The 20,597-nt window shown below is 49.5% G+C and overlaps 1 protein-coding gene across 1 annotated transcript in view; it reads left to right on the top strand.

Moving 5' to 3' along the window:
* The first annotated feature begins 7,876 nt into the window (after positions 1–7,876).
* The window catches only part of CORO1C (coronin 1C), a 78,576-nt gene continuing 65,855 nt past the window's right edge, over positions 7,877–20,597 (top strand). Inside the window, exon 1 of the mRNA XM_041003633.1 lies at positions 7,877–7,982. The gene's annotated coding sequence lies outside the window, so the exon portion shown is untranslated. The remainder of the gene's footprint in view (positions 7,983–20,597) is intronic.

Here is a 20,597-nt window from a genome sequence, read left to right as displayed (position 1 = left end):
AGATCTTCCTCTCTGTCTCTCCTCTCTGTATATCCGCCTTCCATTAAAAAATAAAATAAATCTTTTTTTTAAAAAAAGTATTTTATCATAGCCAATGAATAACAAATACCAGCAAACTTGAAAAAGTTCATGGAAAATGAAATTAAATCCTAAGTTTATTTTTTGTGTAAGCATGTATGAAAACCATGCAGAGTTTTTGGATAATACATGTTTCAACCAGTTTTTTTTTTTAATTCTCATTTCCTAAGGCTAAAACCTTGATGACTAGGATTAATATCCTTATAAAAGAGTCCCCAGAGAGACAGATCCTCACTTCTTCCGCTCTGTGAAGACACAGCAAGGTGGCACCATCTGTGAGCCAGGGCACAGGCCCTTGCCTGACGCCGCACCTGCCATGACCTTGGGTGCCCTCTTCCAGGAGCCATCCAGGTCGAGCTCCCTGCTTATGGTCTGGGAAAGCAGTGGAGGATGGCCCAAGTCCTTGGGTACCCTCTTCCAGGAGCCACCCAGGTCGAGCTCCCTGCTTATGGTCTGGGAAAGCAGTGGAGGATGGCCCAAGTCCTTGGGTGCCCTGCACTGATCTGGGAGACCCACAAGAAGCTCCTAGCTTTGGGTCAGCTCTCGTTTCATGTGGCAACTGAGATGGAAGACCTGAAAGACTGACAATGTGGCCATTGGGTGGTAGAGGGTAATCAACAAATGGAAAATTCTCCCTGCCCCCTATAAATCTGCCTTCCAAATAAAAATAAGTTAAACCTTGAAAGGAAGGGAGAGAGAGAGAAAGAGAGAAAGAGAAATAAAGAAGGAAGAGAGAAACAGAAAAAAAATCCATCCACTTGTTGGATGGATCCCCCAGAGTCTGCAATAATGAGGGTTAAGGATGAAGCAAAAGCTGGAATCTGAAGTTCATTCCAGGTCTCCCATGTAGTTGACTCAACTAATTGATTCATTACCTGCTGCCTTCCGGGCTGCACGTTAGCAAGAAGCTGGAGTCAAAAGTGGAGCTGGGACAGGAACGCAGGCACGCCAGTATGGGATGCATGTGTTTCAAGCAGCATCTCATCCCCCAGGCCACCATGGTGCCCAACCCCCCCCCCCCCACTTGATTTGCATTTGGTAGACGACATTTGTGTGTCTCCTTATGACAGTGGGAACAATGGATGTTGGTGAGGAAGACCACAGCCGTAAAAGCCACCATCTTATCCCGTCACATTCAGGGTTTCTCAGCATGGTTGCCCTCGCTCACTGTGAGCACTGGCTCTGAGGAACGGCTGAGGTCATGTTTGTCGGGGCTCTGCCCTTGGACAGATCCTGCCCTGTGCTGCCTGGGAGGTGTCACCAGGTGTCCGTGATTACGGCCCGAGATTCTGTTCTGCTTCCTGAGGACAAAGCAGCTAGATTTCCATCTCAACTGCCGCACGAAACGAGAGCTGTGACTGCACCTGGGAAGCACTTGCAGGTGCTTTAGGCTCCTTTCACACATGTGCAGACTAAAATACACAGCATCTAAGCAGCATGGTCAAGGACAACTGGACAGGACCCTGAACCTGAACCTCCCAGACATTCTGGCTTCCTTCTGTATACAATTTGGACCGTGGCAGGAGCTTCTCCTTTTTTTTTTTGTCTTGGGAGCAGTCACTCCCATTGGCCTTTTTCCTCCTGGTCCTAGGCAGGAGCTGTACCCATCACTGGACCACAAATTTTCATCTATCTCAGCAAAAAAAAAAATAAAAAGTATGTAAGCTTGATGAAGGTGCTTTGAAAATTCAGTCATAGACAGTTCAATGGCAAACGGACTAAACACATGAAGAGGCCTTCAAATTGCAGATTAAATACATGGAAGGATTTTTAAATATTGCTAGTGACCAAGAAACTCAAATTGAAACCATGATGAGCTATCATTATGTAACTAACAGAATGACTAAAGTAATAAAAAAAAAAATAGTACCAAATGCTGGCGAAGGTTATAAAGAAATGGGTTGCTTGTAGGTTACGAGGTAGCTGGGGATGGCAAATGGCACACACACAACCACACTGGATACCAGTAATTCCTTCAAATACTGAACATAGTTGCCATGCAATCCAGCATTGTGCTGCTCCTGGGCATTTTTCAGAGAAGGAAGTTATGCTCCTGCAAAAAAAAAAAAACTGGACCTGTTTATCACGTGTGCAGAAGCTTTATTCGCAATAGCCTCAAACCGGAAAGACTACGGGTAAAAGGTTAAACTTACTATGGCACATGATTCCACATCAAGAAGAAACACACTTATTCGGGCACGCAACAACCTACACGCATCCTGGAGACTTACACTCCCTGAAAAACAAAAGCCAGCTCCCAAATGCTCGCTACTGGCCAATTCCACTTATGTCACAATGTTGAAAGTTAGGGAAACACAGAAGGAAGGAGTGGTTGCCAAGGGTTAGAGCGGGTGAGATCAGGACGGAAGTGGGTGTGGCTTTAAAATAGCAACAGGAGGGATCCTGTGGGAATGGAAAGTTTGTATCTTGCCTGTGTCAATGTCAAGATACAGATTATTACATTGTATTATAGTTCGGCAAGATTGTTATTATTAGGACAAACTGGGGAAGGGATGCATGTGATCGCTTTGTATCATTACTTTTCTCCCTGCAGGTGAATCTATAATTTCCACACAGTAAAATGGTGATTATGATAGGTGTCTCAGGAGGAAAAAAATAATTGAAACATTTGTCCCACTTGCCTTCCTCCAGCCTCTATCCTCCCCACCCTGATCGGAGACCTGCATGTGTGTGCATTCCTCTCAACTACGTGAACATTCTTTAAAATAGAAAGGTGTCCCATCTGTGGCTGGTTGATCATTTCACACTTTTCTTATTTTTGCAAAATGAAACACTCAAAGTAGAGAAAATCCAAATTTATTTCCAAATTAAGTTTTTTATTGGAGAGAGAGAGGAGGAGGGAGAGATTGAAGCTACTGGTTCACTCCCCAAACTTCCTGTAATTGCTAAACATTGGGGGTTAGGTGACAGAGCTTAGAGCCAGAAACTTGGTCCAGGTCTTGCAGTGAGTACTGGGGAAGTAGCTACTGGAGCTCTCACTGCTGCTGCCTCTCACTGTGTCATTAGCAGGAAACTTGGGTCCAGAGGCAGAGATGGGAACTGAACCAACCTCGGCATTCTAGTGTGGGATGCTAGTATGTTAACTAGGAACCATATGAACCCTAACCCAGTCCCCGCCACCCCCCAGGAGAAATTTTATTTATTCTTAACGATTTATTTATTTATATTGGAAAGGCAGATACACAGAGAGGAGGAGAGGCACAAAGGAAGATCTTCCATCTGTTGAATCACTCTCCAAGTGGCTGTACCAGAGCTGCGCCAATCCGAAGCCAGGAACCCAGAGCCTCTTCCGGGTCTCCCACGAGCAGGTGCAGGGTCCCAAGGCTTTGGGCCATTCTTGACTGCTTTCCCAGGCCACAGGCAGGGAGGTGTTGGATGGGAAGCAGGGCGTCCGGGCCCAAATTGGCAGGTATGTGGGATCCCAGCGCCTACAAGGCAAGGACTTTAGCCACTAGGCTACCATGCCGGGCCCCAATGGGTGAATTTTAATATTTTCTCCAGGCTTTGACCTCTTCTATCACTCAAATTAGGGGGTCTTGCTTATTGAGATTAGCCCAGGGGCTTTCTGCCCGAATCTACACCAGATGATTGTTATTTATTAATGCTTCCATGGGGCTAATTCATCCACTACCAGGTTGTCCTGGCAACCCCCAAGACTAATGTCTCTATTTGGTACTGAGAGCAACCAGAGCAATTATCTGCTGAGGAGCTTCTGCGGGCAGGCTCCAGGACTCTTTCTCCTTCATACACGAGCAGGTGCCTGCCCCGTGGGGCTGAGAAGCCCAAGTTGTCTTTCCTGATCACTGAATCCCTCTATTTAACATCTGTCCTCAGCTACCTCAGAAATGACCAACATTTGAGTGGCAGAAAAGATCCTCAAATGCAGCATCTTAGCTGGGTCCACATCCCTCCCTCCAGCGCCAAGCATACACACAGCCAAGGTTTCCTTCGGGCCCCCAGAGGGGCTGTTGTAGGGAAAAGATTTTTTTGTTGTTGTTGTTTCTCAGCAAAGGATCACGCAATGTTCTGGCTGTTTGTGGGTATGGTGGCTCCCAGCTGACTGCGTGTTTGGGGGCAGGTATGGAATGAGGTAGGCAGCTGGTGTATTGTTTCTTGAAGCTTTCAATGTTTCCTTGGCAGGGGCCACTTCCAACCACCCAGGAATAAAAGTGGGAACCCAGACGGGCACAGCTGGAAGGAGAAGGCCTGCGATCTTTTCTTCTCAGTATATCCCACGGTGCTGTGCGCGGGTGTGATGGTGGGGAATTAGTCTCATGGGAAATTGCATTTCCAATTTCATTACTTTAAGAAAGAGGGGCAGGTGTCTGACTCAGTGATTTCAGACAGACGCTGGTTGAGATGCCCGAGTCTCATGTCAGAAGGCCTGGATTCAAGTCCTGGTTCTGCTTGCTGTCCCAGCTTCCTGCTAATGTAGATGCCGGGAAGCAGCAGGCATGGGATTAGCTCAAGGGGCTGGGACCCGCCACCCATGTGGGAGACCGAGATGGAGTTTCTAACTCTTGGCTTTGGTCAGTCTGGCTTATCCTGGCTGTTGCAGGCATTTGGGGAATAAGCCAACAGGGTTCTCACTGTAGGTATCTCTCTCTCTCTCAAATAATAATTAATAATAACAACAGGGGGCTAATGCAGTAGTATAGCAGGCTAATCCTCCACTTGTAGCAAAATCATCCCACATGGGCACTGGTCTGAGTCCTAGCTGCTCTACTTCCAATCCAACTCTCTGGTCTGGGAAAGCAGTGGAGGATGGCCCCAAGTGCAAGAGACTGGCAAGAGGCTGCTGGCTCCCAGCTTTGGATCATCTCAGTTCTGGCTGTTGGGGCTACCTGGGGAGTGAATTAGTCAATGGAAGAGCTCGCTCTCTCTCCTTCTCTCTGTAAAGTCTGCTTTTCAAATAATAATAATCATATCATCATGATAGCAAGAATGTTGATAAAACAAAAAGCCAGAAGAAGAAAAGGAGCCAGTATATTTTGAGCACCTACTGTGTACTGAACACTGGTGGGGAGGTGGGGGGGGGGCGAGCAGGGTAGAACTTTGCATTGGTTCATTGAATCAGATCTCCTGACTTCAAAACCACCACCTGAAAGGCGCATTTATTTATTTCTCCCACTGGACAGACAAGGCAAGTCGGACTCAGAGAGCAAGAATGACTCACCAGGGTCCTAGAGGGAGGCTGTGGTACAGCGTGAGTTTAACTTCTGTCTGTTAGAATCCAAAGTCCACAGGTTCTCATTCTGCGGTGCTGCTGCAGTGGTAAACACGGTGACTCATCCGCGAACGGAGCAAGCTCCGCCATGAGATGGCTGTGGCGCCCACCAGGCTCCTTACAGGGGAAACTGAACTTCCCCAAGCCTTCAGAGTTGGGAGATGGAAATTCTTCCTAGGACACTGCAGGTGATTCTGTGCATACAGACCCTATAGAAGCTTCAGACAAAGGTACGCATCACATGTTTTCAAGGAGTAAGGTGGTATATTATGTGGCTTTTTGTTACTTTAGTATTTTATCTTATTCTTTTTAAAAGATTTATTAATTCTATAGAGAGAAGAAGGAGAGACAGAAAGATCTTCCATACCTTGGTTCACTCCCCAAGTGGCCGCAACAGCCAGAGCTGAGCCAATCCAAAGCTAGGGGCCTGGAGCTTCTTCCAGGTTTCCCACGTGGGTGCAGGGTCCCAAGGCTTTGGGCCATCCTCTGCAGCTTACCCAGGTCACAAGTAGGGAACTGGACGGGGAGTGGAACAGCCAGGACACGAACTGGCACCTATATGGGATCTCAGCACTTGGAGATGGAGGATTAACCAGTTGAGCCATTGCAACAGCCAGCCAGCCCTTTGTTATTTCAAACACCTACTTGGGGAGGAAGGTTTGTTTGGAAGTTCACAATATCTGATGAAGATGATGGATGACAGAGTGCCTGGAGAGACAGGATCACGTGGCCAGCCCAGAAGCAGACAGAGAGAGGCTGGGCCTGACCCAGGCCTGCGTAGCCAGCCCTACTGGGAGAACTACTCCAGGGACCTAAAAGTCTCCCACTAGATGCCATCATCAGATCTCATCTCCACTCTCAGTGCACTTGCCGCTGCCATTCATCCATCAATCACTCGTGCAGGAGGCTGTGGCAGGGCAGGCCTGTGGTACAGCTCTAGACACTGTTGCAGCTCATCTCAGAATGCTCGGGGTTCAAGTGCAGCTCTGCCTTCCATACCACTTCCTGCCAGTGCACTCTGGAAGACAGCAGGTGACATTGTCGTTCAGGGACCCCCAAGGGGCACCCCGATGGAGGGATGAGCTGCCAACCCAAGCCCTATATGTGGATGGATGATCTCTCTGGCTCCCAGTTTTCAAATAAAGAAAAACAAGAAAGAAAAACACAAGACTCTGGGGAATTAAGCCCCACTGTGATACACCAGCCTTTGGATGACACACAAGCTAGTGCCCAGATTGTAAGCCATCAGCTTCCTTGGTGGCCCCAGTTCCACCTCCATGCCCTACTTTAATCTTGATTTTCTTCAGACAACTCAGATGAGCGGTCTCATTTAATGAAAGCTTGAATGAACTACCTCCAGCATCACCGTATGCTGGGGATGGGTTGGGGGTACACCCCACCGCGCACTCCACCAATCCTGGCGTCATTGAACCGAAACGAACCGAATGATGAGTTCCTCCGGCCAGGGCTACATGAAACAATGCATCATTTCATTCCGTGGGGTCCGAGCAGTCCCAGACCCAGGTGCCACTCCTAGGGGGTTTGTCATCAGCCATATCTCACCATCAACAGTTCTTCCCACCCTGGGAGGGTACGGCTATGAACCTGGAATCTCACAAAGGGAGTCTGCCTTCCTATCGGAACAACTTCCCCCACCCTCTCCAAGGCCCAAGAATCCACACCCAGAGAGGTGCAGGGGTCGGTCATTCAGAGGCTCCATTTCCTCATCTGCGAAATGGCCATTCCCAGGCTCGCTCAGGGCTAATTGTGAGGCCACGCGGGCGTGGTCCATCCCGGGGGCAGCCGCCGTCGAGCCTCGGGCAGGGTGACAATGGACGGGACGCGGGAGGGGGTTGAAGGCGGGTCCGCCCGCAGTCGCCCAGCCGCAGGCGGGGTCGGGGTGGGGGGCGGAGCTTCGGAGACCAGGGGCGGGGATTCGCGAATTTGGGGTGTGGCTCCGTCGGTCCGGCAGGTCGACGGACAGCGGGCGGGGTTTCTGGAAGTCAGGAGGCGCGCGGGTCGTTCTGAAGCGGTGGAAAGCACAGTTCGACTGAGGGGAGCCCGGCTGAGGGGGGAAGCCGGGGCGCGGCTCTCAGGGCTTTAGTGGGCAGCGGGCGAGGCTCTGAGGCGCGGTGGTCCCGGTTTTAAGGGTTTCCAGGACGGTTTCTGAAAAGCCAAGAGGCCTGGCCGAGTCCGGCGCCTCGGCGGCCGGAGCTCTAAGAATCCCCGCTGCGGATTCTAAGGAGCAGTGGGCGTGGCTCGGCGGCCTGTGGGCGTGGCGCTCCAGCCACTCGGAGCGCGGGGGCGTGCGCTGCAGTCCCGCCTCCCTCTGGCGGCCCCGCCTGCACCCCTCGACGCGACCAGAGGGAGCGCCCGCGAGGCGGAGGCGTGGAGCCGAGGGCGGGGCAGCAGGCTCTCCCTCCGGAAGTGGGCGTATCGCGTAGCAGCTCGACGGGCTCTGATTGGCCGCGGCGCGGCGCGGGAGGCGGGGCTCGAGCCAGGCGGCCGGGGCGGCGGCGGTGGCGGCGGCGGCTGCCCGCGCCCCTCCCCCGCGAGGCGCTCAGTGCCAGGCGGGAGGCGGCAGCGGTTGGAGGCTTCGCCGGGCTTTGCAGCGGGGACTTCGGCGGCGGCGGCGCCTCAGGCAACCTCGGCCCTGGTGAGCGGCGCGCGCCCGGCGGGGCGGGCTCGGGAGCGAGCCGGGGCGGGCGGACCTGTCCTCTCAGCATGTGCCGGCGCCGGCTTGACAGGAGCCGGCGGGGCGAGGGGCAGGACCGGGTGGAGGGGGCGCGCGAGGCGCGCGCGGATCCTTGGGGTTGTGGCGGCGGGGAGGGTGCTGCCCGAGGCTCGGGATTTGGGGAAGCTGGGGATAGAATCAGTTGGCCTGGGGTGAGGTCCCCATGGGAAAAGGGGGTCTGCCTAGGGAAGAGCTTTTTCGGGTCCGGAGCCGTGGGCCCAGAGGAGAGCGACGGGGACGCGGCTGTTTTCAGGGGTTCAGGGGCTCGCCACCTGCCTGGTGGGGTGCTGTGCTGGGTTGGGGAAGGGGCCAGTCTCCCCACCCCCACCCCAGGCTAAGGCGCAGCGCCCCAGGGAACGTGGGGGTGGGGGTGGCCGGGCTGGGGCAGGGCTCACGTGGGGCCGGGGCGAGCTGGGCCCTGCCTGGGAGGGGCACGGGCTGCCGGCTGGCCGGCTTGGGAGCAGGGTGGGGGGCGAAGAGATATAGTGGTGGTTTACCTGACTTTGGTCCCCGAAAGTCTTGGGGTGAGGGGATTCGGGCAGGGCGGGGCCGGCTTAGCTCGCTGGAGTCCTGCGGGTGGGGGCGGCTCGGGGGACGGGGGAAGTGGCCATGCTCGGGCAGAGGGAGCGGGAGGCCTGGGACTGGTGGTGGAGGGGGTCGTGGTGGGGAGAAGCCGAACCGAGTCCCCCCCCCTCCACCGGAGAACTGGGCGATTGAAAGCGAGGTGCTCCAGTCCCCGCGGGAAGCCGCCGCCGGTGGCGAGGGGCGCACTGAAAAGGAGCGGAGGTGCAGGTGGGGCTGGGCTGCGCCCACATGCCTGAGCATGAAGTCAGATGGTGAGGGTGGTGGACCTTCCACGCCGCGAGCCCTCCCGCCTGTCCCCACCGGCGCACACCACTGGCTCCTGACCTCTCCTAGGAGCCCAGTGTGGCCGAGGGGAGAGCGTGTCAGGGAGGGGGTAGGGGAGGCAAGTGGCCAGGGCTGCGGGGAGACCCAAAAAGAAAGGGGCTTCCTTTTGGAGGTGGGGAGCGGAGGGAGGTGCTGGCCCTGGCCGTCCTTTTTTGGGAGTGCTCGAGATTTGGATCCCTGGAAAAGGAAAGACTTTGAGGGCATGGTGGTTTAGAATCGCATCCTATATTTGGCTTGCGTGTAGGCTGCCCTTGTTTTGCGGTGTGTGAAGTGCTTGCTCTACACGCGGCCAGTGTGGGATTGCGAGTGAGAAGCAAATTGCAAGTTGTTCACCGCTTCAGGACAGCAAGGATACAAAGGCTTTTTTTGTTGTTGTTGTTGTTCCTCTTCCTCCTCCCCTTCCCCCCCAGTCTTTGGAGAGGTTAAAAAAAAAAACACAATGCGTGTTACTGGTCCTGACTGGTGAATATGTTATAGTTTGAGAAGTCGTTATTCCAGGGCAGGCCGTCTTCCGTCTTCTGTCTTCCGCAGCCTCCGTGCCTGGGCTCACACTCTGAGACGGTGCTGATCCGACTCTTACTCCACGTAGTGGTGCATCTCATTGTGGCAGAGTCGCACCAGGCCTGCTGGAATAGGCAGAGATGAAGCAGAAGCCGGGGCTTTGTGGGTCTGTTGGGTTGTGAGCACAGCAACTATTTGTTTCATATTAATTTATCCTTTGCATTCTTTATAAAGCTGAAGAAATGGGCAGAAATCTATTTTGCACTTCATTTCTGTTTTTTTTTTTTTTTAAGATTGCTTTAAAGGAAACTAATCTTTTGCACTGTGGAGGTTGTTTCATAGTGAGCTTTTTGGATTTGAAGTCTTTTCTGATAAGCATCAGATCTGAGAGTGTGTAAATAGGGAAAGCAGAGTGACCCCAATCTGAGAATGGGGTTGTATGGCAGGCCTCAGAGTACTGTGCTTGGTGATGGCTGACCCGTTAGGATTGAGGCGAGACTTGATGTGAAAAGTCACGTGTCCAGCTTGTGTGTTTTTGATGACCACTGGGAGGTGCATTAAAGCCTGATGGATTTTAATAGACACCTGCTAATGAAGCATCGCTGCACACGATGTTGGGTTTCTCGTAATTGCTTGTGCTTTTGCCTGTAGATTGGGCTATTCAGTGCTTGTGTCTGTTTTTGTTTAGGTTTAGATTTGGAGTTGGCAGATAGCATATTTTTTTTTTTTTTTTTAAGATTTATTTTTATTATTTTTTCATTGGAAAGGCGGATATACAGAGAGGAGAGACAGAGAGGAAGATCTTCCGTCCGATGATTCACTCCCCAAGTGAGCGCAACGGGCCGATACTATGCCGATCCGAAGCCAGGAGCCTCTTCCGGGTCTCCCACGCGGGTGCAGGTTCCAAAGCTTTGGGCCGTCCTCGACTGCTTTCCCAGGCCACAAGCAGGGAGCTGGAAGGGAAGCGGGGCTGCCGGGATTAGAACCGGCGCCCATATGGGATCCCGGGGGTGCAAGGCGAGGACCTTTAACCACTTGCGCCACCGCGCCGGCCCGATAGCATATTTTTTTAAACATTGTTGCGTTTTTTTTTTTGAAAGCGAGTTTTGTGTTTACTGCATCTATCACTTGTGGGATCCCCTCCGGCCACAGGAAGGAGAGTGTAATGTCCTCAGAATGGAATGTCTAAAGGGGTAAAGGATCAACTGTCACAGCTAAGATGTGCAGGGTGCGAGTGGAAGATTCAGTTCCATATAATGGCAAACGGTCCTTTTTAGTATTTTGTTTGCCACAATCTAGTACTTTAGAAACATATTAGTTGGGTGGTTTACCTTTGACCTCTTTCAAAGGTGGAGCACTAATTATTTCTTGGGTGGGGCAATAATACATTTGAGTGCTACTTTCCTATGTGTGTGGTAAAACCTCTTAGGCTTGTTTTCCATTTGATGACTTCCTAACCTTGAGTTACAAAAACGTTTTCCTGATATTTGTTATGTACATCATTGTAAATGTAAGGTGCCTTTTTTGTATTAAAACACAGAATTCTTCATGAATATTTCAGTATGACCCAGTACCTGGAATGTTGAGTAATAGAATCTCTCAGGGTTTTCATTGCCCTAGTTTGGATCCTTGAAGTGAGTAAATAGGATTTTGTACTGTTTTCTGAACATTTGTTTTGTGTTTCAGCAATGTATAATGTTCTTTGTTTACAACAGATTTATTGAGATGCAATTCACATATCATATGATTCACCCACTTCACACCTGCAGTTCAGTACTTTTTAGGTTATTTACAGAGTCCTGCAGCCATCATCATAGTCAGTTTTAGAATACTTTTAATTCTTGCCCTGAAGAAACTCTCGTGGTCCTCTCCTTATCCTGAGACAAGCACTAATCTACTTCCTGTGTGGAGTTGCCTGTTTTGGACATTTGGTGTAAGTGAAGTGATGCAGTGTGGTCTTGTGTAAGGTCAGCGTGTTACGGTAGGTGTGCTACGTCATCCCTTTCTCTGATTGTGTCTCGTTTCTCCATCAGTTGGTGGACATCTGAGTCCTCCTCACTTTGGGCCATATGATTAATGCTGCTGTGACTACTCCTGTGCGGAAGGTTGTGTGAACACGGAGTGCAGTTGCTGAGTCTGTAGGGGATCGTAACTGCTTAACTGATGGAGGAACTGTCAGACTTTTTTTTTTTTTTTTTTTGGAAAGGCAGATAGAGAGGAGGAGAGACAGAGGAAGATTTTCTTTTTTTTTTTTTAAAGATTTATTTTTATTATTTTTTCATTGGAAAGGCGGATATACAGAGAGGAGGAGAGACAGAGAGGAAGATCTTCCGTCCGACGATTCACTCCCCAAGTGAGCGCAACGGGCCGATACTCTGCCGATCCGAAGCCAGGAGCCTCTTCCGGGTCTCCCACGCGGGCGCAGGGTCCCAAAGCTTTGGGCCGTCCTCGACTGCCCTCCCGGGCCACAGGCAGGGAGCTGGAAGGGAAGCGGAGCCGCCGGGACTAGAACTGGCGCCCATATGGGACCCCGGGCGTGCAAGGCGAGGACCTTTAACCACTTGCGCCACCGCGCCGGGCCCAGAGGAAGATTTTCTGTCCGACGATTCACTCCCCAAGCGGCCGCAACGGCTGGAGCTGAGCCAATCCAAAGCCAAGAGCCTCTTCTGGGTCTCCCACGCAGGTGCATGGTCCCAAGTCTTTGGACCATCCTCAACTGCTTTCCCAGGCCACAAGCTGGGAGCTGGATGGGAAGTGGGGCTGCCAGATTTAGAACCAGTGCCAATATGGGATCCCGGGCGTTTAAGGTGAGAACTTTAGCCGCTATGCTATCGTGCCAGGCCCACTGTCAGACTTTTCTAAAACAAATCTATTACCTTACATTTTCACCACTAGTGTTAAATGGTTCCATTTTCCCAACATTCTTGCCAACATGTATTATGATTATTTTTTAATTTCATTTAAGTGATCGATGCAATAGCCTAGTGGCAAAAGGCCTCGCCTTGGAGGCGCTGGGATCCCATATAGGTGCCAGTTCGTGTCCTGGCTGATCCACTTCCCATCCAGCTCCCTGCTTGTTGCCTTGGAAGCAGTCGAGGACGGCCCAAAGCCTTGGGACCCTGCGCCCGCATAGGAGACCCAGAGGAAGCTTCTGGCTCCTGGCTTTGGATTGGCTCAGCTCCAGCTATTGCAGCCACTTAGGGAGTGAACCAACAGCTGAAAGCTCTTTCTGTCTCTCCTTCACTGTCTTTCTGCCTTTTCAATAAGAATAAATCTTTAATACATATATATTTTTCATTTAAAAGGCAAAGAGAGAGAGATTCTGCATGTGTTTGTTCACTCTCCGAATATCCAAAACAGCCTAGGCAGGCTCAGGTTGAAGCCAGGAACCTAGAATTCCATCTGAGTCTCTCATTGACAGGAACCCAAGACTTTGAGTCACTGTTTGCTGCCTCCCAAGGATGTTCCTTGGCAGGAAGCTGGCCTGGAAGCAGAGCCAGGGCTAAGCGTGAGGTGCTCTTATATGGGATGTGATGTTTGAAAGCAGCATTGCAGCCACTGTGCCAAACAGCTGCTTCACATTGTTGGTGCTTTTTTTTTTTTAAAGATTTATTTATTTATTTATTTATGTAAGAATTATTTTATTTTTATTGGAAAGTCAGATATACAGAGAGGAGGAGAGACAGAGAGGAAGATTTTCCATTCAATGATTCACTCCCCAAGTGACTGCAGTGGCCAGTGCTGCACAGATCTGCAGCTAGGATCCAGGAACTTCTTTCAGGTCTCCCATATGGGTGCAGTAGCTCAAGACTTTGGGCTGTCCTCAACTGCTTTCTCAGGCCACAAGCAGGGAGCAGGATGGGAAGCGGGGCAGCCGGGATTAGAACTGGCACCCATATGGGATCCTGGCATGTAAAAGGTGAGGGCATTAGCAGCTAGGCCACTGTGCTGGGCCCTTGAACCATCTTCTACTGCTTTAAAAGATGCCTTAGCAGGGAGCTGTGCCAGAAGTGAAGCAGTCAGGACTCCAACTGGCTTAAACTGTTGTGTCACAGTTCTGTGCCTCCTATTGTGCGTTTGAGTTGTACTTCCCTGGTAGCTAGTGAGGTTTGAGAATCTTTGCATGTCATTGGAGGATATTTGTACATCTTCTTTGGAGAAATATCTGTTCAGATTGTTACCCATTTTTTAATGGGTTGTCTTTTGTTGTAAGATTTGTTTATGTATTCTAGATGCAAGCAGCTAATCAAATTTATGGCTTAACAGTTTCTTCTCCCATTCTTCTAGTTGTCTCTTCCTTGAATGGTATATTTTGAAATATATTATTTTGAACTGAATGATACCCCATTTGTGCAAAAGAAAGTCTTACTCATTAGAAATTATGTAGACTTTTAATCACACCCTCATTATTTTCATTATATAAATTAGGAACCAAATGTGGAAATATTGGGGGGAGATTTAAATTAGTTCATTTTAAGATGTGCTATAGGGTCTGGCAGCATGCCCTAGTGGCTGAAGTCCTTGCCTTGAACGCACCAGGATTCCATATGGGCGCCAGTTCTAATCCCGGCAGCTCCACTTCCTATCCAGCCCCTCGTTTGTGGCCTGGGAAAGCAGTCAACTTGGGACCCTGCACTCGCATAGGAGACCCGGAAGAGGTTCCTGGTTCCTGGCTTTGGATCGGTGCAGCGCCGGCTGTTGCGGTCACTTGGGGAGTGAGTCATCGGATGGAGAATCTTCCTCTCTGTCTCTCTTCCTCTCTGTATATCTGACTTTGTAATAAAAATAAATAAATCTTTTTTCTTAAAAAAAGATGTGCTATAGATGAAACAAAAGGAGGGGTTGCTCATTAGCAATGTGGCATTGGCCTGTTCTCATCCTCTGGTCATCCCCACACTTCCCCAGTGAGTGAAGTTATGTCTTCCGAATGTGGTTGTGGATCAGTGAAGGCAATGTCTGATTTCAGTCTGCTCTTTGTCTCAGCACTCCTTCCCGCATCTTCATCCTCATTGTCATTCCCTGAAACGGACAACTTAGACTCCACCTTCTTTCCGCTTGACCTTTGGGATCCACCTTAAGGATTTTTTTCCCCTCTTGAAGACTTCCTTATCCTGTAGGTAGACATCGCCCCTGCCTTCAGGCATCAGGCTTTGTCATCACTGTCTTCTACAAGGAAGTACATTTTCATTTGTGGTCATAGTGGGAGAGACCCACTGTGCGCATAGACAGTGGATTAGACAGTGGATTGCAAGAGAATCCCCGTAGAAGGCCCACTGTTAGCTTGCCTGTGATTGCCCACTGATTCTTTGCACAATGAATATTTTTTGAAGTTAACTGAAAAGATCCTGAGGTCAGTGGGTTTTTCGGATTATTGTTAATGTCTTTAAACTGCTCATGTTAAAATAGCATGAAGATGTTTGGTGTTGCAGTTGAGATCCCTGCACCTGTCTAGGTTGGGTAACAGGAACCATCTTCCTGCTGTTGCAGACCCTGGGAGGCGATGGGATAGCTTACAGGTGGGGAGTGTCCCGAAAACGGGTGGGTAAGGCCTGAAGAATCATCTCTTCTGGCTCTCCCAAGGCAGCTGCAGGTGGGACTCAAAATTCACTAAATCTTTACTAGGCCAGTTTATAAGTTGGTAATTTTCTATGGTCTGCAAGTGATGTTATAAATATCCAAAGGGCCCTTGGCAGAACAATGGTTCCTGACGTAGGTGAGAGTAGACTGAGTTCTGGTTTACTGCTCATGGACCAGCTGATGGCTGCTGATGGTTCTTACTCATTTCTGCTTCCTCCTGATGTAAACCCTGGAAGGCAGCAGGCGATGACTCTCACGCTTGCCCAGCCTGGCTGTTGCGAGTGTCTGAGGAATGGGCCAGAAAATGGACAGTCTGTCACTCTCAAAATTTCTGTCAATTTTTTTAAAGTTTTTTTTGTTTGTTTGTTTGTTTTGTTTTTTATACTGGCAAGGAATATTTATGGAGGACATACAGAGAGAAATCTTCTGTCCACTGGTTCACTCCACAAGTGTCTGCAATACCTGGAACTGAGCCAGTCTGGAGCCAGGAGCCAGGAGCTTCTTCCATGTCTCCTTCCCATGTGGTGCACGTGCAAGGTCCCAAGGCTTTGGGCCGTCCTCTACTACGTTCCCAGGCAATAAGCAGGGAGTTGGATTGGAAGTGGGGCCGTCAGGACAGGAACCTGTGCCCATATGGGATCCCAGCGCATGCAAAATGAGGACTTTAGCCATTAAACTGTCGCTCCGGGCCCAAAATTCTAAAAACGAGTAGAAGGAGAACAGAGGTAATTTGTTTCTGCTTTTCTGGCATCCGGCTCCTGCTCCATCCAACAGTGTTCAGATGTAAAACATTTTCCTGAGGGCAAGATATTCTGGACTAGATTTGCTTCCCTAGTGAACAGTGATGGCTGGCACACAGCCTTCTCTGTGTCCCTGGCACATGGCCAGGGAGCACCTTTTGTTTGGGGCATACAGTCTCCTTGATAGTTCTGAAGCTACCCACATGTTTCGTGAGAATGGCTATAAGTCGATTTTAGGGGCATGTATTTTCTTGGAGCATCTGGCTTGTTCATGTTCTTGAGTTTGATCAAATCTTATCTTCATTTTTAATACTAAAGTGAAAGCTATTTCACTATTTGAGAATTATTTTTATTTGAAAGGCTTAGACGAAAGAGAAAGAATGAGCTTTCTATCTGCCGATTCACTCCCCAAATGTCTGCAGAAGCCAGGAACTCAGTGCTAGAGCCATCTTTGCTGTCTCCTCTCCTGGAGTACACAGTAGCAGGAAGCTGGATCAGAACTTGATTGGAGAGATTTGAAATGGGATGTAGGTCTCCAAACCTCATCTTAACGCTTTTGTCTCCAAGGGCCTACCTCTTTCGGTGTCATTAAGGTGGTTAGCAAGGTAGTAAGGAAGAGGAAACATAATTTTCAGACTGTTTTTCTTTGTTGCATTTGAAGCCTGGCGGCTGTGGTCTGTTTCTTGCTCTTGGGAGTTTTGTGACAGGCCAGCAGCGCCAGGGGAGGTGGATTTCACTCTGGGCTCCATTCCTTGCTGACTGTGGGTGCCTGTTACCTCCCCTCCCTGAGCCCTACTTTTCCTCTCTGTGGTGTGGTGATGCTAATGGCTACCTTATAGGGTCATTGTCAAGACTGAAAGAGGGAAAGCATGTGAAGAGCCTAGCAACCAAGGAGACACTGAATACCTTCCTCTCTCCCTTTCCACTTCTCTTTTAAATGTCTGTTAGTGAATGCTTTTATACAAGAGATTCAGACGAAGCTTTTATGCATTTTATTTTAAACATTTAATGTTTAACGTGTGAAGCTAGTAAGTATATATTCCCACTTCCACTTGAGGATTTTAGACTGAATCAAAATTGAATGGTGGAAGAGAAAAAGCAATGTCTAATTTTAGGATGGGAAGGTGCTGGTGAAAAGGAGGCCATTGTTTTTGCATTTGAATTGGAACTGTCTTTTCAGTCAGGCTTCCCGCATTAAAGCCTTACACTTCTGGTACCAAGTCTGTCCTCCTGAAAATGGTATAGGGCGCAGCCACAGGCTGAGCAGGTGGGGATTTGGAAAGAGCAGTGCAGTGCTTGGGGTACTTACTGAGCTATGGGGTGACTGGCCATGTTGGTGATGAAGTGCAGCATTCTTTGCGGGAAGAGAGCTACCCAATCTCAGGGGCTACTTCTGTCATTGAGAAGACAGAGGTCTGTCATCCAAATCTCACGTCAGTCACAAACAAACAAAACAAACAAACATTTCCTTTGCTTGCTGTGGTAGTGACCAAGTCAGAGGAAGAGCGAGTGGGATCTCGGTGGTAAGGCCTGGCCGTGATGAGCCTGAAGGCTGTGATCCAGCTCCCTGCTAATGGCCTGGGAAAGCAGTGACAGATGGCTCTGAAGGCTGTGATCTCAGGATACACATTTATTTTTTCCCCTTTGGTTATGTACTTATTTATATTTCATTTTTAAAAAGGTTTATTATTTATTTGAAAGGCAGTGAGAGAGTGTGAAAGATCTTTTCCTCCATCCGCTAGTTTACTACCCACATGCTTGTAAGCCACCAAGCCTGGCCATCTGTCCAGCTCCTACTTGCTGGATGGGGACTCAAGGTCTGGGGCCGTCATCTGTTGCCTCCTACCTGCATTGGCAGGAAGCTGGATCTGAAGTGAAAGCAGCAGACAAAAGTAGCAGGACTTTAACCAGACACTGTGATGGGGGATGCATCTTAATAACCAGTTGTGGTACAATGTCTGCGTCTGCATTTCATTTCCTTACAGCATGTTATTTGAGAAGCAGAGAGAGAGAGAGAGAGAGAGAGAGAGAGAGAGAGGACACTTTTATCTGCTGGTTCACTGCACAGATACCTCCAGTGACTCCTGGCTGGGGCCACGGCCAGGAACTGGATCCGTGTTTTTCACATGGGTGGGAAGAACCAAGTACTTGAGTCATCACCTGCCACCCCACAGGGTGTGCATTGGGGAGAACTGGAGTCAGGAACGGGGTGGAGCTGTGACTTGAACCCAGACACTTTTCCCCTTTTAAGTTTGAAAGCTAGAGATACAGAAGAGGAAGGAGAAACATAGAAAGATCATTAATCTGCTTATTCACTCCCCAAAGGGCTGCACCAGCTAGAGCTGGGCTGGTTGGCAGAGGAGCAGGGGCCCATGTGGGATGCCATTGTCCCCCTTGGAAGCTTAGCCTGGAACACCACAGCATCGGCCCAGGCTTTTCCTCTTCTTCCCGCCACTCCTCCAAATGTGACTGCCCCCCAACTGTTGCACCAAATTCCTGTCCATATGTTGGTTTTTTAAAACAAAATTTGGGATAGTGTTGTATAGGCTGCTGCTCGTGACACCAACATCCTGTGTGAGTGCCACTTTGTGTCCTGGCTGCTCCACTTTAATCCAGCTCCCTGCTAATGGCCTGGGAAAGCAGTGACAGATGGCTCAAGTGCTTGGTCCCCTGCCACTGCCTGGGAGACCTGGATGAAGCTTCTGGCTTCACCTTGGCCCAATTCTGGCTGTTGTAGCCATCTGGAAAGTGAACAAAGACGTGAAAAGTATCTGTGTCTCCCTCTAATTCTTTTGAATAAATTAATACATTTAAAAAAAAAGAAAGGCTCAGTGTTGTGCAATAGCAGGAAAACCACTGCCTGTGATGGCAGCATCCCATGTGGGTGCTGCTCTGAGCCCTGGCTGCTCTATTTCTTTTTTTCTGTATTTCTTATTTTATTTTTGGTGATGCTTAGGTATCATCTTAAGGTGGCTGCTTAAGGTAGGAGGGGTTGAGGAATAGGAGAAAGTAGATGAGACAGTTGTTTCCAAGAGAATGGGAGAGGGCTGCTACCAGCAGCCTAACTGCATCAGTACGCAAGGATGTGAGACCGCCACTCATTATCATGCTAGGGTCTTCAGTGTGGACTGGCTGCTCCATTTCTATTTTATTTTATTTATTTTTATAGGAAAGTCAGATTTACAGGGAGAAGAAGATTCAAAAAGAAAGCTCTTCCGTCCGCTGTTTCATTCCCCAAGCAGCTGCAATGCCCAGAGCCAAGCTGATCCGAAGCCAGGAGCCTGGAGGTTCCTCCGGGTCTCTCACATGGATGCAGGGTCCCAAGGCTTTGGATCGTCCTCTGCTGCTTTCCCAGGCCACAAGTAGGGAACTGGATGGGAATTGGAGTAGCAGGGATACAAACCAGCGCCCATAGGGGATCCTGGTGCATGCAAGGTGAGGGTTTAGCCACTAGGCTATCATGGCGGGCCCAATTGCTCCATTTCTAATCCAGCTTCCTGTTTATGTGCCTGGGAAAGCAGGAGAAAATGGATCAGGAATCCTCCACCTGCAATTGCCAGGATCCCATGTAGGCACCAGTTTGTGTTCCAACTGCTTCTCTTCACATCCAGCTCCCTGTTTGTGGTGTAGGGAAGCACTGGAAGACAGCTCAAAGCCTTGGGACTCTACATCCCTGTGGGAGACCTGGAAGCAGCTCCTGGCCCTGGCTTTAATCTGCTCAGCTCTGGCCATTGTGAACTAGTGAATGGAAGATCTTTGTCTCGTTCCTTCTTTGTAAGGATGTCTTTCCAATAAAAATGCTAAAAAGAAAAAAAAGGGGGGGAGCGTGAAGTTGGGCCCCTCTCATACATGTAGGAGATCCAGAAGAAGCTTCTGGCTCTTGGCTTTGGGACCTGTACAGCTCTGGCCATTGTGGTCATCTGCAGGATGAACCAGCAGGTAGAAAACATCTTTCTATCTCTCTAAACGCTGCCTTTCAAATAAACGAATAAATAATTTTTTTAAGTGGTGCTCAGCTCAGAGCACTGTGTCCTGCCTTCCCGGCTCTGAGGCCTAATATCTGGCCTCCTGACCTCTCATTAAAAAAAGAGCGGCAGGCATACACGTTGTAGGGTTGACACTGCTTGGGATGGCCACATTCCATTTCAGAGTCAAGTCCTGACTCCACTGAGGATTCCAGCTTCCTACCCATGTATACCTTAAAGGCAGCAGGTGATGGCTTAAGGTTCCTGATCCCTGCCACCCACAGAGAAAGTTCCTGGCTCCTTATTGAAGCCTGATCCAGGGCTGGCTGGCAGGAGCATTTGAGGAGTGAGCCAGCACATTTCAAATCAAATAAATGAATTTTTGAAATGTTTTAGAGTAAAGGGTTATATCTAGCCCTTTTATTTCACCACTGTTTCAAGACTGTGTCATTTTAGGGGGATTTGGGAGTTTACCTTTCAGATCCTGGGGCCCTGGTTCTGAGTGTCCCTGAGGACAAGCTGTAGATCTTGGATACTGCCTGACTGGCCTTGCGCTCCCCCTGACTCTGAATCATAGCTCCCGCGGAAGGAGGGAAACAGATCTTGTACTCCTTTGGCAGTCTGGGGGAGTCTGGTCACAGCAGTTGGAGAGATTTGTCAAGATCAGGAACATGACCTGTCCCTTTTTTTCTAGCCTCCTTTACCTCATTCCATATGTAGTGTGAATTCATGTTTATAGTCAGTAGTGTGGATTTATAGCTCTTTTTTACAGAGTGAGTCTAACACTGTTAGCCCTTTTCCAATAGTCTTTGAGCCTGTGCTGCAGTTGCATTCTTTGAGTCTTC

The sequence above is a fragment of the Ochotona curzoniae genome, unplaced genomic scaffold, assembly GCF_017591425.1.
Source record: "Ochotona curzoniae isolate NIBS_2020 unplaced genomic scaffold, NIBS_Ocur_1.0 scaffold_274, whole genome shotgun sequence".
Classification (NCBI taxonomy): Eukaryota; Metazoa; Chordata; class Mammalia; order Lagomorpha; family Ochotonidae; genus Ochotona; species Ochotona curzoniae.
Note: the sequence above shows the minus strand (reverse complement) of the source record. Positions and strands in the feature narration are given on the sequence as shown.